Below are 12,558 nucleotides of genomic sequence, written 5' to 3'. Positions count from 1 at the left end.
TTGACAGCATTCCAAGGAACTCTTCTAATGTAAAGTGTGTTTAAGTTAACATCCCCATGAAACTCTGTGGTACACTCAATCATTATTCTCTTCAGGACCTATTAGCCTTGCTTGAATTTGTCAAATACAGATTCCTAGAACTTCTAGATAACAATATTTCCTGCTTTACTGCACACTCTCTTCTTCCCCTTTTGGTTAGCCCTAACACCTGGAGACTTGGAGCATTGATATTGAACTTCTGTTTAATCCTCAATCTAATTAGGTGACTCAACTGAAAAACCAGAAGCCTTTGTCTACCTCCCTCTTGAGGTGTGAATCAACAAGACTCCAAGCTGTTCTCAGTTTAGGAAAGAATCATCCAATCTGCGATTCAAATATGGTCTGATTCCACAGGACCCAGCACTACTTCTTAGTGTCTGCCTTGGCCTGCATTCATATCTTTAAATAGCACTGAATAGGTTTCCGCATAGTTGTAACAAGTCAGGTTTTCCTAATCCAGTGTTTTCTTACATCCAAGCTAGTGAAGGCCTCTTCACAGGTACTCCATTCCACATAAGAACATCTGAAGCATTCCACACAGAATAGTTCAAATTGCATGCAATTAAGGGAGAGAGCATCACGTATTTCAAATCATCCAACATTTTAAGATTTGCCACATAAGCGAAAGTGTATTCTCTTTGCATGGAATCTTACAACTAAATTTCCTTTCCTTTCTCTTCTTCCCCAAATTCTCCCTTCTTATTTAAAAAAAGGAGATCCTCTATACATTTATGGCAAGTAAAAAATAATGTAAAATGCTTAATTTCCATTATCTTTAGTTTTCTTACCAAGGTAGCATTGCTCTCTTCGGTAAATAACAGTTGAAGTCAGGGCTAGCTGGTGATGTAGTAGTTATGTCACGGGACTTTCTCATAGCCAATCACAGTTCCAGTCCCAAACCCAGCAGCTCAAAAACCACATCATGTGCATGTGCCCAGGATTCCAGGAGGAGAATGGAGGAGATTGGATTGTGGTGTGGCCATCACCCCTAGTGATTCCCGGGTGATTCCTCACTTGTCTTCTCACTGTCTCTGTCTCTATCTCTCTCTCTCTTCCTCATAAGCACAAGTGCCCTATGGCAAAAACCTTTAAAAAAATAACAGTTGAAGCCAAAAATAGATTTCATGACTTCTGGGAGAAAAATATGAACAGCTCTTCATTTTACAATTTTCTGAATAACGTGTTTGCTAAGAATGATGATTATCAGAAAGGCTCCTCTATTCTAGGAAGGAAAACATTATTACAAGACAACTTAAAGTAGTAAGTAATGACCCTAAGAGAAAGCGTATTTGAATATCTTTATTAATATATACATTTTTAAAAGCTTTCTTTATGTTTTCATAATCAAAATGAAAGGAGAATTTTTGAGAACTGGAATAGAAATAGATCTTTGTGAAAATTAGGCTTTTACATTGACAGGTGAAATCCCAGAAGGATTCAGTTTAATTTTCCATAGACTGGGTCTATGTGGAAATTCTTATTTTTCTCTCCAAGTATCCCATTTTGGCCAAGTCTCTATCAGTTTTCTCACATCAATCAAAAAGCAAGCAGTTTCCATCCTTTTTGGCAGAAGCAAAAAATATATATACTTTAGCCATAGTCTACTTCCCCTGAGAGTTGGCTTTAGGATGTGTGGTCAGGTGTGATTTGGGCTGCTTGCTTCTGCAGCACATATACCTAAAACTGGAACGGTACAGAGAAGATTAGCATGGCCACCTGTGCAAGGATGGTTCACAAATAAGTGATTGGGACAGCCCAGGGAAAGGGTTTGTGTAGGAGATCAATGAATATGGTGTATCAGAAGATGACATGCAGGAAAGAGCCCTTGTGTCTAGTTATTATGGAGGGGTCGAAGTACCTCCAATGAAGGTAGGAAAGAAAGGGACCAGAAATCGTATTTAGGGAGGTCACTTGAGGGTGTTGTCCCGGGTTAGACATGTGTAATCTATTTTAATTGGCACAAAACCCCCAATCAAACTACCAGTAATTAAGATGGGGAAAATTCCAATTCTATCTTGAGAGCCTAGGCTCTTAGAAATTACAAAGAGAACTCAAATTAAACAGATTTGGGTAGATGTTAAAACTATTAAGACACACCAAAAAAAAAAATAAAAGCAGACATAAACAATTAAATCAATATACAATTTTTTAAAATATTGAAAACAAAATGAAGAAACAGGCAGAAAATGGTTTGAAAGGCTGTAGTCACAAATGAGGTAAGCAGTTCCAGCACATGTTAGCCAATAGTCATGACCCTTATTCCTAGGCCACTGATGGGCTGTGACCATGTATGTACAGATGATAGCAGTAAGATAAACAGCAGGAACAAGACGGGCAGAGCATCTTTTAGAGGTGGTGGCAATAGATTGTGGCAAAGGAATCAGGTTTTCCTAATAGGTAGAACTGACTATGAGTGTATGCTCATTAGGAGAATATGGAGACAGCATAAAGATAAACATCAAGTTTATCTTTAAAGTTACTGTGGATGGCAAATGGCTGACATCTGGACTTATGCTCCACATGTAAATGATCAGTTCTATTTATCTCTAATGTCCCCAATTATAGTTCTATTTCTTACCTAATACACCACATGCATACTGACCATCCATAGGGTGCTGGCACAACCAAACTACAGGATAATCTCACAATAGTGCCTTTGAATAAAAAGGCAGCTTTGACCACCTCTTGAAGAAAATGACCTATTGTGATGAAATCATAGATCTCTAAATAACCAGAATTCATTCCTCCTTTCAATCTCATTCTTACCAGTTCCTGGTGGAAACAATTGATTTATTTACACTAACAATGCAGAACAATGGAGCTCAAAGGCACCACACTTGTTCTGCATGCTTTTATATCTTCCAAAACAACTGTGAATACTAGGGACAGTGTGGGAAGATGATGGAGGATAGGGGAGGGGAGAGGGTAAGAGGAAGGAAATCAAGAGGAAAAAGAAAGCAGCAGAACATTTACGACACATGAAATGAAAAAAAAAAACATCAGTTGGTGGTAACGTGTATGATAATATCTTCAACTCAACTAATATACAGTGTATTCATGCTGGGAAAATGCATTCCACCTGCTATAATGATATGGAATGACTGAATGTGTAAAAAATAATAAAACCAAACAGAAACAACCAAGAAAAGCAAAGGCTCCACACTATAGAATATATATTTCACATAGGAGTCTCAGAATATGAAGCAAGGATTATGCAATGGGTTAATTCCAGCTCTGATCATCAATTAGTCATAAATCTTTTGAAAATAATCTGGAAGATAGGATTATATCACATTCATTTCAATAAACTGTAGGAAAAGTTTCATATAGGTTTAACATATGATGCCAGTCCACAGTGAATAAAAACAAGACTGACCAGCAGTTGGCCCAATGGCAATGTCATTGGACTCCCATGTAGTCGACCACGGTTCAAGTCCTGGACCCAGTGGCTTAAACTCACACCGGGTGCGTGTGCGTGCATGCCCAAGATCCCAAGAGGAAAATGGAGAGAAAGGATTGAGGCGTGGCCATCTCCCCTGGGGGGTGATTTCTCGCTTTCTGTCTCTCTGTCTCTCTTTGTCTTTCTGGCGAGCACACATGCCCTATATCAAAACGCTCTAAAAAACAAACAAACAAACAAAAAAAACAAAAAAACAAGAAAAATGCTATGATAGTATGTGAAATTATCAATAGAGATCACTGAGGACCACACTCTAATGCTCCCGGAAGCCCAAAGATGCTAAAACAATCGAGTACTAGGTCTCTGGGTGAAATGAAGGCACCATGTTTTCCCATTAACATGCACTTATGAGATCAAGCATTAGTATAATCAACTCAGTGCAACTTTGACCAGCTCTTGAAGAAAATGACGTATTGTGATGAAATCGTAGATCTCTAAATGACCAGAATTCATTCTTCCTTTCAATCTTATTCTTACCAATTCCTGGTGGAAACAATTGATTTACTTACATTTCCCCCTCCTTCTTTCAAAGTTTCTGATTTCCTCAAGCATCTCAGAATAACTACAAAACCTAAAAGTGCTTCTTTCCTCAGCTAACACTCTGGCAGTAAGCCTACTTGCATATCAGTAGATCTACCAAGTTCTGTAGGTATAGAAGCCAGGCTGACTTGCAAGGAAATGCCTCTGCTTTCTTTGCTTTACAATTATATTCATGGTAAATACATGCCAATATGTTTATCCCAAAATAAGTGTGTCTCTTACTTGTACAAGAATGTCTGTCCAATATCTGTCCATGCTTGGGAAAATTTCTGAGATACTCAGATTATCACTTTCATTTATAATTATCAAATATATTATGATGAATGGTATCTTATTCAATAATAGAAATAAAACATGTTTTCAACTACTTATAACTGAGTCCCTCATTTCCTGATTGTTGAATGACTCATCCATGATGCCATGATCTAAAGGAAGTCACACTTACTGCTGTTAAAGTTGTCCATTCTTTTTTTTTTTTTTTGAGAGGTTCTTGCTATAGAGCGTTTGCACTCTTCAGGGAGACAGAGAGAGACAGAGAAATGGAAAGCGAAAAGTCACCCCCCCGCCCCGGCAGGATGACCACGCCATAATCCCTTCTCCACTCTCCTCTCAGGATCCTGGGCACGCATGCACACGCACCCAGCATGAGTTTAAACCACCAGGTCTGGGACTCAAACCGCAGTCGACTACACGGGAGTCCACCAACATAGCCATTATAGCAACTGCTGATCCCAAGGGTGTCTATTCTAAGGCCACTCAGCTTCAAAAAAGTGATTACCTGTCTAATACCCTTTGGGGCCTGCCTTGAAAACTGTGGTTTTCACATTGCTATGTGCATCGGAATAACATGAAGTAGTTAGCAGAATGCAGATTCACAGGTACCCCAGGAATATATGATTTTTCATAAAATACTCCAGATGATTCTTTCAGGTCACACTCAAAAAAACAATAAAAAAGTTTTAATAAGAAGAAGAAGGGATAACTCAAATTCATGAAAGAAGGAACACTAAGATAATAATTTTCAAGGCCAAGAATCTAAGTTCAAGAGAATAGTCAGATCTTTATGTTAAAAGCACATCTTACAAATTTATTCAAGTAAAGTTGATGGTATAAATGGACTTTTTGGAGGTAGTATTACCTAAATAAATTTTTATCTGTAAAGAGGTAAATATTTTAAATTCTTGGGAAGTTCAGAGCCAATCCCTATGAAATCTCAGACTTGGGTCACAAAACAACTAGGGAATAAAAAGAATCACAATTTGGGCTATATTTGACACGATAGCATTAACTACAATGTAAGCTATAAAATTATTTTTAATATATGTGATGCTAAAAAACACAAATGCCTAGAGTTATTCAAACAAATTCATTGTCTTTGGAGATTTAGACTTATTTTCAAAAAATAATAACTCATGCAAATCTCTGTAACATCTGAATACCATACACAGTTTTGTAACTCAGGAAGATAGGCCAGGAGCTGGACAATGGTGCAGGAGTCAAAAGCCATGCTCTGGGAGACTGACCTGCTTAGGAAGGTTCTGAGTTCATGTCTGAAGACCTCTCTGAGTATACCAGGCATACACCTGTCCAAGATCTTGAGCTGGCTTATGCTGGGGTGGATGGTGAGGTTAGGAGCACATGAGAAGGGAGTGCTGTCTCTCTCTTGTTTTCATTGAAGAAATAAACAAATAAAAGAGAGAGGGTGTTTGTTATGAAAATAGATCAGGTCTAAAGAATGATGTCAAAATGCCTCTGTTCTACTTCCTACTCAGCACTCTCAAACATTAAGCACTAATACTAAAACACTTTCACCTGAGGAGCTGAAACAAATTTGGTATGGGAAGGTTACAAATTTGCTTTTGATTTAATGGAGCAAACTTGAAATGTCTCTAAGAAAGTTTGCCATCCTCAAGAGTCACAGACCTGCTTCTAACACCTTAAGGCACCTGTACTTCTCAGAAGTACCTGGTATAGTAGCTCCCCATAAATCCTCATCCCAAGAACACCTGTGACTCCACCCTAACAGATTTCTAAAGACAGCTCAAAGGAGTGGGTAACTCACCCTTTAACTGAGCAAACTAGCAGTTGCCTGCAGGAACCGTGTAGCTTGAAAATCATAAATACACTCCAGGCTTTCACTGGGTTATAATGGAAAGAAAGCTGGAGACTCCCAGCCTGTTACAATAAAATGTCCTGAAAATGCCTTTAGAATATTTTTAACATTTATCTGTGGCAAAGTGTTGCATAAACTAAGACCAAGTTAGAAGCCTTGGGGATACAAATGTTTAAATAATTATATGCAGAAAGGTATAAAATGGGAGGGCTTCAAGGTGACTGATTTCTGTCTTAAGATAAGCATTTACTGATGATGACAAATGGATAATTAGAATCCCTAGTCTCAGAGATCTGAGAAAGGTGCTTTTTTGGGGATGGCCATGTAGCTCCTGAAAGGATTCACTGTAAGTCACTGGTCAGAGCCTGAAACAGCCTATGCTGGTTAGAAAAGCTGAGAGAATAACTATGAGCTAATTTTAATAGCTTTTGGTCAATGGTAAAAGATTGGAAGCATATAGTCAACTATAAATCTTATTTTGCAATAAACAATTTTATCACTTTTAGGATTTCATAAATATTTAATTTTAATCCTTTTGCACACCATATTCTAGAGGCTTAACAAAAGATAACTAAGAGCATAATCATACATAGATGCTTCTCCCACATGAGTCTAATACAAACAGCTAAAGAATCATTCTTCTTTCTCTGTCTAGTGAGAAAAAAAAACATTCAAATCAATGTTCTATTATTATTAATAACTCTCATAGTCAACCATAAAACATAACTAAGAAAGAAAAATAGTTATGCTGAAATGATTAGTCATCGGGAAAGTTATGATGCGTTTTTCTGTAGTTTTCTGTGCAAAAATGTGTCATGACTTTCTCAAATACCCAGTATATAGTACTTAAAAAAAACAGTAAAGGGTAAGTATTGAAGAAAGAATTCTGAAATTCTACAGCCTTCATAAAATCAGAATGTGTAAAGCAGGAAATAGCTTCAGAAGGACCCAGGACTCTCAATCATGTTTTTCACAGCAATGTTCAGCAAAACTGAAGTAGTCCTGTGAGCTTCATAACAGAGTGAGGCAATGAGGTCAAAAACCCATTCTGCCAAGGTATTTATCACAGTTTCTAAGTTTCATTCTCAAAGTCATTCATAAGAGGTCAGCACATTAAAACAATCAGCTATCTAAACAGGGAAAAGAGCTTCTTATCTTAGCAGGTTCAGGGTACAGCTGCTTTACAGACATGCCATGCTACTGCAGCAATAAGCAAGCTATACGGTTTGTAAGAGAAACCTTAAACAAGGTACAAGAGACCTATTAGAAGACACAAAGATCTTCTAATAAATACATAGTAGTGGGGCCAGCAGATGGAGCAGGGGTTATATCAATGGACTCCCACATGGCCAACCACAGAGTCCTGGACCTGGTGTCTTGAAATTCATAGTCTCTGTGTGTGCGCCCAAGATCCCAGGGGGGAATGGAGGAGAAGAGGTTTTGGTATGGCCATCCCCCACTGGGGGCTGATTTCTCACTTTCCCTCTCACTTTCTGTCTCTTTCTTCAGCTAGAGCATATGCCCAAAGGGAAAACATTCACACACACACACACACACACACACACACACACACATGCACGCACACAGAAACCATATTGGAAGGAGTGAGTCCCATAAGCAGAAGATTCCTGCCCTTCATTTTCCAAACATTGTTAAGGTTATTTTAACAATGCTATTGCCAAACCTGAAACCATGCTCAGAAATGAAAAAAAAAGAAAAAGTATAAGTTAAGATTTCAGATATTCTCATAATTTGTTTCTTTTGGGCTATTTTATTTTCAGTAGCTAATGTACTGAATATCCAGTTTTTTCTGATACATCTCAGATTTATAAGCTGTGAAACAAATTGATAAAAGTATATGTTAACTGCTTAACATTTACATTCATTAAACATGTATTACACACTACCAATTGCCTCAATACTCAGAGTACTTCTAAGTGACACACATAAACTCCACACATGGGTCTGTATACTTATTTATAAAAAACTAATATTTTACAAGAAATGACCACTATTTTATTTCTTAACAAAACTTGCAAACTAAGTTGTAATATTAGTAATATCACAAAACCCTTATTTTTGTAAATGATTGGATCCTTAACAGCATAGCCTATGACAGTAATTTTTAAAATATATTTTGCAAGCAAAGAAAGAAGTATATTTTGATGTTAACAACACAGTAAATTGGCATGCCTTCTGCAGAATTGAATTTTCCAGAAACTGGTAACTAAATATAAAAACCGATATAGCAATTGCCCCAGGTAAGGATGATAATGACACAATGATGATGATAATAATTGTGACGATTTGTCTCTGGGACTCTTGTAAGTATGCACAAATTTTGCAGAGCTTTTTTTTAATTTTCTAAATGTATTTTGAATATTTTCAGCTAAAATACTATGTAAGTCCACAATATAGTGATGCACACTTTTATAGCTTTTAAAATTGTACTTCAGTATATTAACAAGCTTTATATATCCAATCTGGTCATTCTGTTTCCTATTGTAAATCTACATTTCAGGTTTCTATGATATACTGAACTAATAAGTTATGTCAATCGATTCTTCTACTTTATCTAGCTGTCACTCCTGAGAAACTCGAATCTCTGCTTTACCCAGGTTGTACCAGAGTCATGGCTGTCCTAACTGCCCTCCTGCTCTAAGTCCATCTTCTCATTCACACCTTGGGTTTTGCTCTCATTCCCCTACTTTTAAACCTTAAATGGACTTCCATGGCAAACCTTCACTCTCCTGAGATTATTTCCTATATAATATGTTTATATTCTTTCTTCAGGCCACATTTATTCCTTATTCTTCAATATTTTCATAATACTTTTGTTCATCACACTTACATATTGAATATAGTTCATTATATGCCAAGTCTGAGAGGTCCTCAAAAATTCATGGATAATGTATATTTTGAAAAAATTATCCATGGATTTCCAAATTATATTGCAACAAAATAAACATGTATTTTAACTCTATTTTCCATGAACTTGCTGAAGTACTTGGGTATCTTCCCAGCCTGACTGTGAGTTCTTTGAAAACAAAGAATGCATCTTGTTCATTTTCTTATATCCTCCAACCTAACAGTGATTCATCAAAATTAGCAACAAAAATAAACACATTCAGCAACAGAAATATTGAAGCAATTTTAGGTCACTAATTTCAAAATGTCAGTTGTAACATAGTGAAACTTCTTTTTTTTTTTTCAAGAGGTTTTTGCCTTAGGACACATTCATTCACCAAAAAGAGAGACAGCAATAGTGAGAGGGAAAGTGAAAAATCACCTCCCAGGGAGGATGGCAACACCACAATCCTTTCTCCTCCATTTTCTTCCATGGACCTTGGGCATGCACTCAGCATGAGTGACAAACCACCAGGTCCAGAACTCAGACTATGGTGAGCCATCTGCTGGCCCCCACGATGAAACTTTTAAGTCAATCAGTTGTTTCCCTCCACAGAGGCAACAAAAGTTAGCATACTTGTGGAAATTGTCTCATTTGGTATAGCAGCATATATATTTTAAGAAATAAGAAAATAACACAAAATTACCAGAACTCATGTACATAAAATCATAGAGTTTAACTTAAAAACTTGAATAAAAACTGGAAAGCAAAAATCTGAAAAGATGTTAATACTTTACAAATTAATTTATAAATTTAATGCATATCCAGCTATAACTGTAGCAGAAATGTTTAATGTAATGTGTCAAACTGATTCTAAAATTTATATTAAAAAGGAAATATATAAAATTGCAAATAATTAAGATAAAATTGTATCAATCACAACATAATACAAGTCTAAGCTAATTAAAACAATATGGTTCTAGTGCATAAAAGAACAGAGAACAATTAAACAAAATTAAGTCAATTTCCTAAATACGACCATTAAGGTAAAGATATCATTTAAAATATATGGGAACAAAGGGAAAAAATAATGCCTTTTAAATAAATATGACAGGAATAATGGTTAATTTATTAATATTAAGGAAAATAGATTCCATTCTATTCAGACAAAAATTGACTAGAGAAAGAAGGATTGAGGGGACAGATGTAAAACAAAATATTATTTAAAGAAAAAATAAAATCATTTAAAAATTCAGATGAGGAATCTCTTCTCTGCAAGACAGACAAGAAGGCTATAAAAGCCATGACTGGACATAAAAGTTGAGACCCTTTGAATGGTGAAATATATCACAAAATTTTTTAACAATTTAAGTGGTGTAATGTTGACAGAAAATATTATAAAATGGATGCCACTAAAAGTATTAATGTCCCACAAATCCAAAATATATAGGAAAATATAGTGAAAAAGTCTTCGTCCAGTTTGTATTTATTTATTTTATGTAGAGGACATGTGTATGCCTCTGAGTGAGAGAGGGAGAGACCCCGTCCCCTCTGCAGTGCGGTCTAGTTATGCTGAAATCTCCTTTCCTCTGTCCCTCCTGTTCCTCTCTGCATCCTCTCTGTGTAGATCCTGGGCACATAAGTATATGTGCACTGCATGTTTTTCAAACCACCGGGACAAAGATTCAAACCTGTGGGCAGTCATGTGTAATCTTCCACACAGGGCTTAACCAGCACACTATCAGGTTGGTTCACTTTTGCCCATTTTCTATCAGGACTTTTTTCTTCCCTATTTTAGCCAGGTAACAATTCCCAGAAAAAAAAATAAAAAAAGGTACAAATGGAAAATATACATGAGAGGATGCACAATTTTATTTAATCAGTAATAAATAACTTACGAAAAATTGTTATTGCTACTAGACTGTCAACATTTTAAAATATGTATTATTCATTGTTCTAGATGATTGAAGGAATTAGACCTTCTCATACATGGTTAAGAAAGGGTCAAACTCTAAAAGCCTTTGGAATGCAATTTCCAATATTTATCAAACATTTCATACTGTATGAACCCCCAATTCCATTTACTAGAAATAATTCTATAAAAATACAAACATACACAACCTAAGGCTGTAATACTGCAGTCTTTATTATAATCCTGAAAAACTAGAAACAATGAAAATCTTCTCAGACTTACTTTTATGAATGAGTCAGATAATAAAATTCATTTCTGTTCATGTGAAAAAAAAATAAACTTAGGAAAGTATGAAGAAAAAAAATGTTGGATTGAAAAATACTCAATATGAAAATTTTACCTGTGAGTACAGTAAAGTACAGGGGGTGAAAAGAGGAATCCCAAGTAGTCAACTGCGGTTCAAGTCCAGGACCGGGAGGCTTAAACTCATGCTGGGAGTGTGTGTGTTCATGCCCAAGATCTCGAGAGGAAAATGGAGGAAGGAGAAGGGATTGCAGTGCCACCATCCCTCCTGGGGGGATGATTTCTCACTTTCTGTGTCTCTGTCTCTCTCTGCCTCTCTGATGAGTGCATGCGCCCTATAGCAAAAACCGCTCCAAAAAACAAGAAGATTCCACACTGTTTTCCTTGTTTTGTTCTAATCTTTGACAATTAGAATGCATTCCTGTACTTTTTACCTCTTTAAAGACCAACGACAACAAAATAATGCCTACAGTATATTTACTTAGTTGTTTGAAAAATATTGGTATGAACCTTTATAGTTTATAAAATAATAATTAATTTTCAATTTGTGCAGCAAACACGTATTGGCACAGTTCTGCACCAAAGATAACATTAGGTAGTAGTGACTCCAGAAAGAGACAAAGCAATCTCCTATAGATCATCCAAGAACGATCAGGAACCCAGAAAAGTGACTGACCATCTAGGTAAGAACTGATGCCACCTCTATCCACTGAATATCACTTATTCTTGCTAGAAAGGATGGATAAGGGTTCAGAGAGGAAGGGTGAGCAAAATAATGTTTTTCTCTTTTCAAGTGAATACTAATATTCTCTACAGACAAAAGGGTTGTGGATGAAAAGGAATTGCATACAATGGGCAAACTCATTCAAAGTTGAGCTCAAAGACTGCTTTGCCACTGTTTGGGATCACATCCCTCTTTTCCCACTTCAAAGTTGTGCAACCTTAAATCAGTGCCTTCACTCTTCTTACCCTCCATGTCTCAGCTATAAAGGCTGATAGTAAAGACAACCACGTTGTGGATTTACTGAGAAGATTGAAGGAAGTCATTCACAAAAGCCTGAGCATACTACCAGGCTCAAATGTTTAATAAATATTTGCTCTTCTTCTACTTTGTTTCTTTAAAGAAGAAAAAGAATACAAGATGTGTTCAGGAATTGAAGCAGGTTGGTATAGACCAAATAACAAAAGTATGAAATATTTACTAGAATACAATGAAATATGGATGACTCTTAACTCCAAGTAAGTGCAGGGCATGTGCCTGGATAAATGGAATTGTATTTATTTATACTCACTCTATAGGAGAATTATATCAAGAGCAGAAAGTTATAAGTATGTATTCAATG

General features: G+C 36.3%; 1 protein-coding gene and 1 pseudogene across 1 annotated transcript in view; one reads left to right on the top strand and one right to left on the bottom strand.

The window, feature by feature from the left end:
• Positions 1 to 12,558, bottom strand: part of TRHDE (thyrotropin releasing hormone degrading enzyme) — a 427,616-nt gene that overhangs the window by 67,179 nt on the left and 347,879 nt on the right. The gene's annotated exons all lie outside the window — the stretch shown is intronic.
• Positions 1,696 to 1,784, top strand: LOC114007423 (uncharacterized; annotated as a pseudogene).

This window comes from Tupaia chinensis, unplaced genomic scaffold, assembly GCF_000334495.1.
Source record: "Tupaia chinensis unplaced genomic scaffold, TupChi_1.0 Scaffold000168_1, whole genome shotgun sequence".
Lineage (NCBI taxonomy): Eukaryota > Metazoa > Chordata > Mammalia > Scandentia > Tupaiidae > Tupaia > Tupaia belangeri.
Note: the sequence above shows the minus strand (reverse complement) of the source record. Positions and strands in the feature narration are given on the sequence as shown.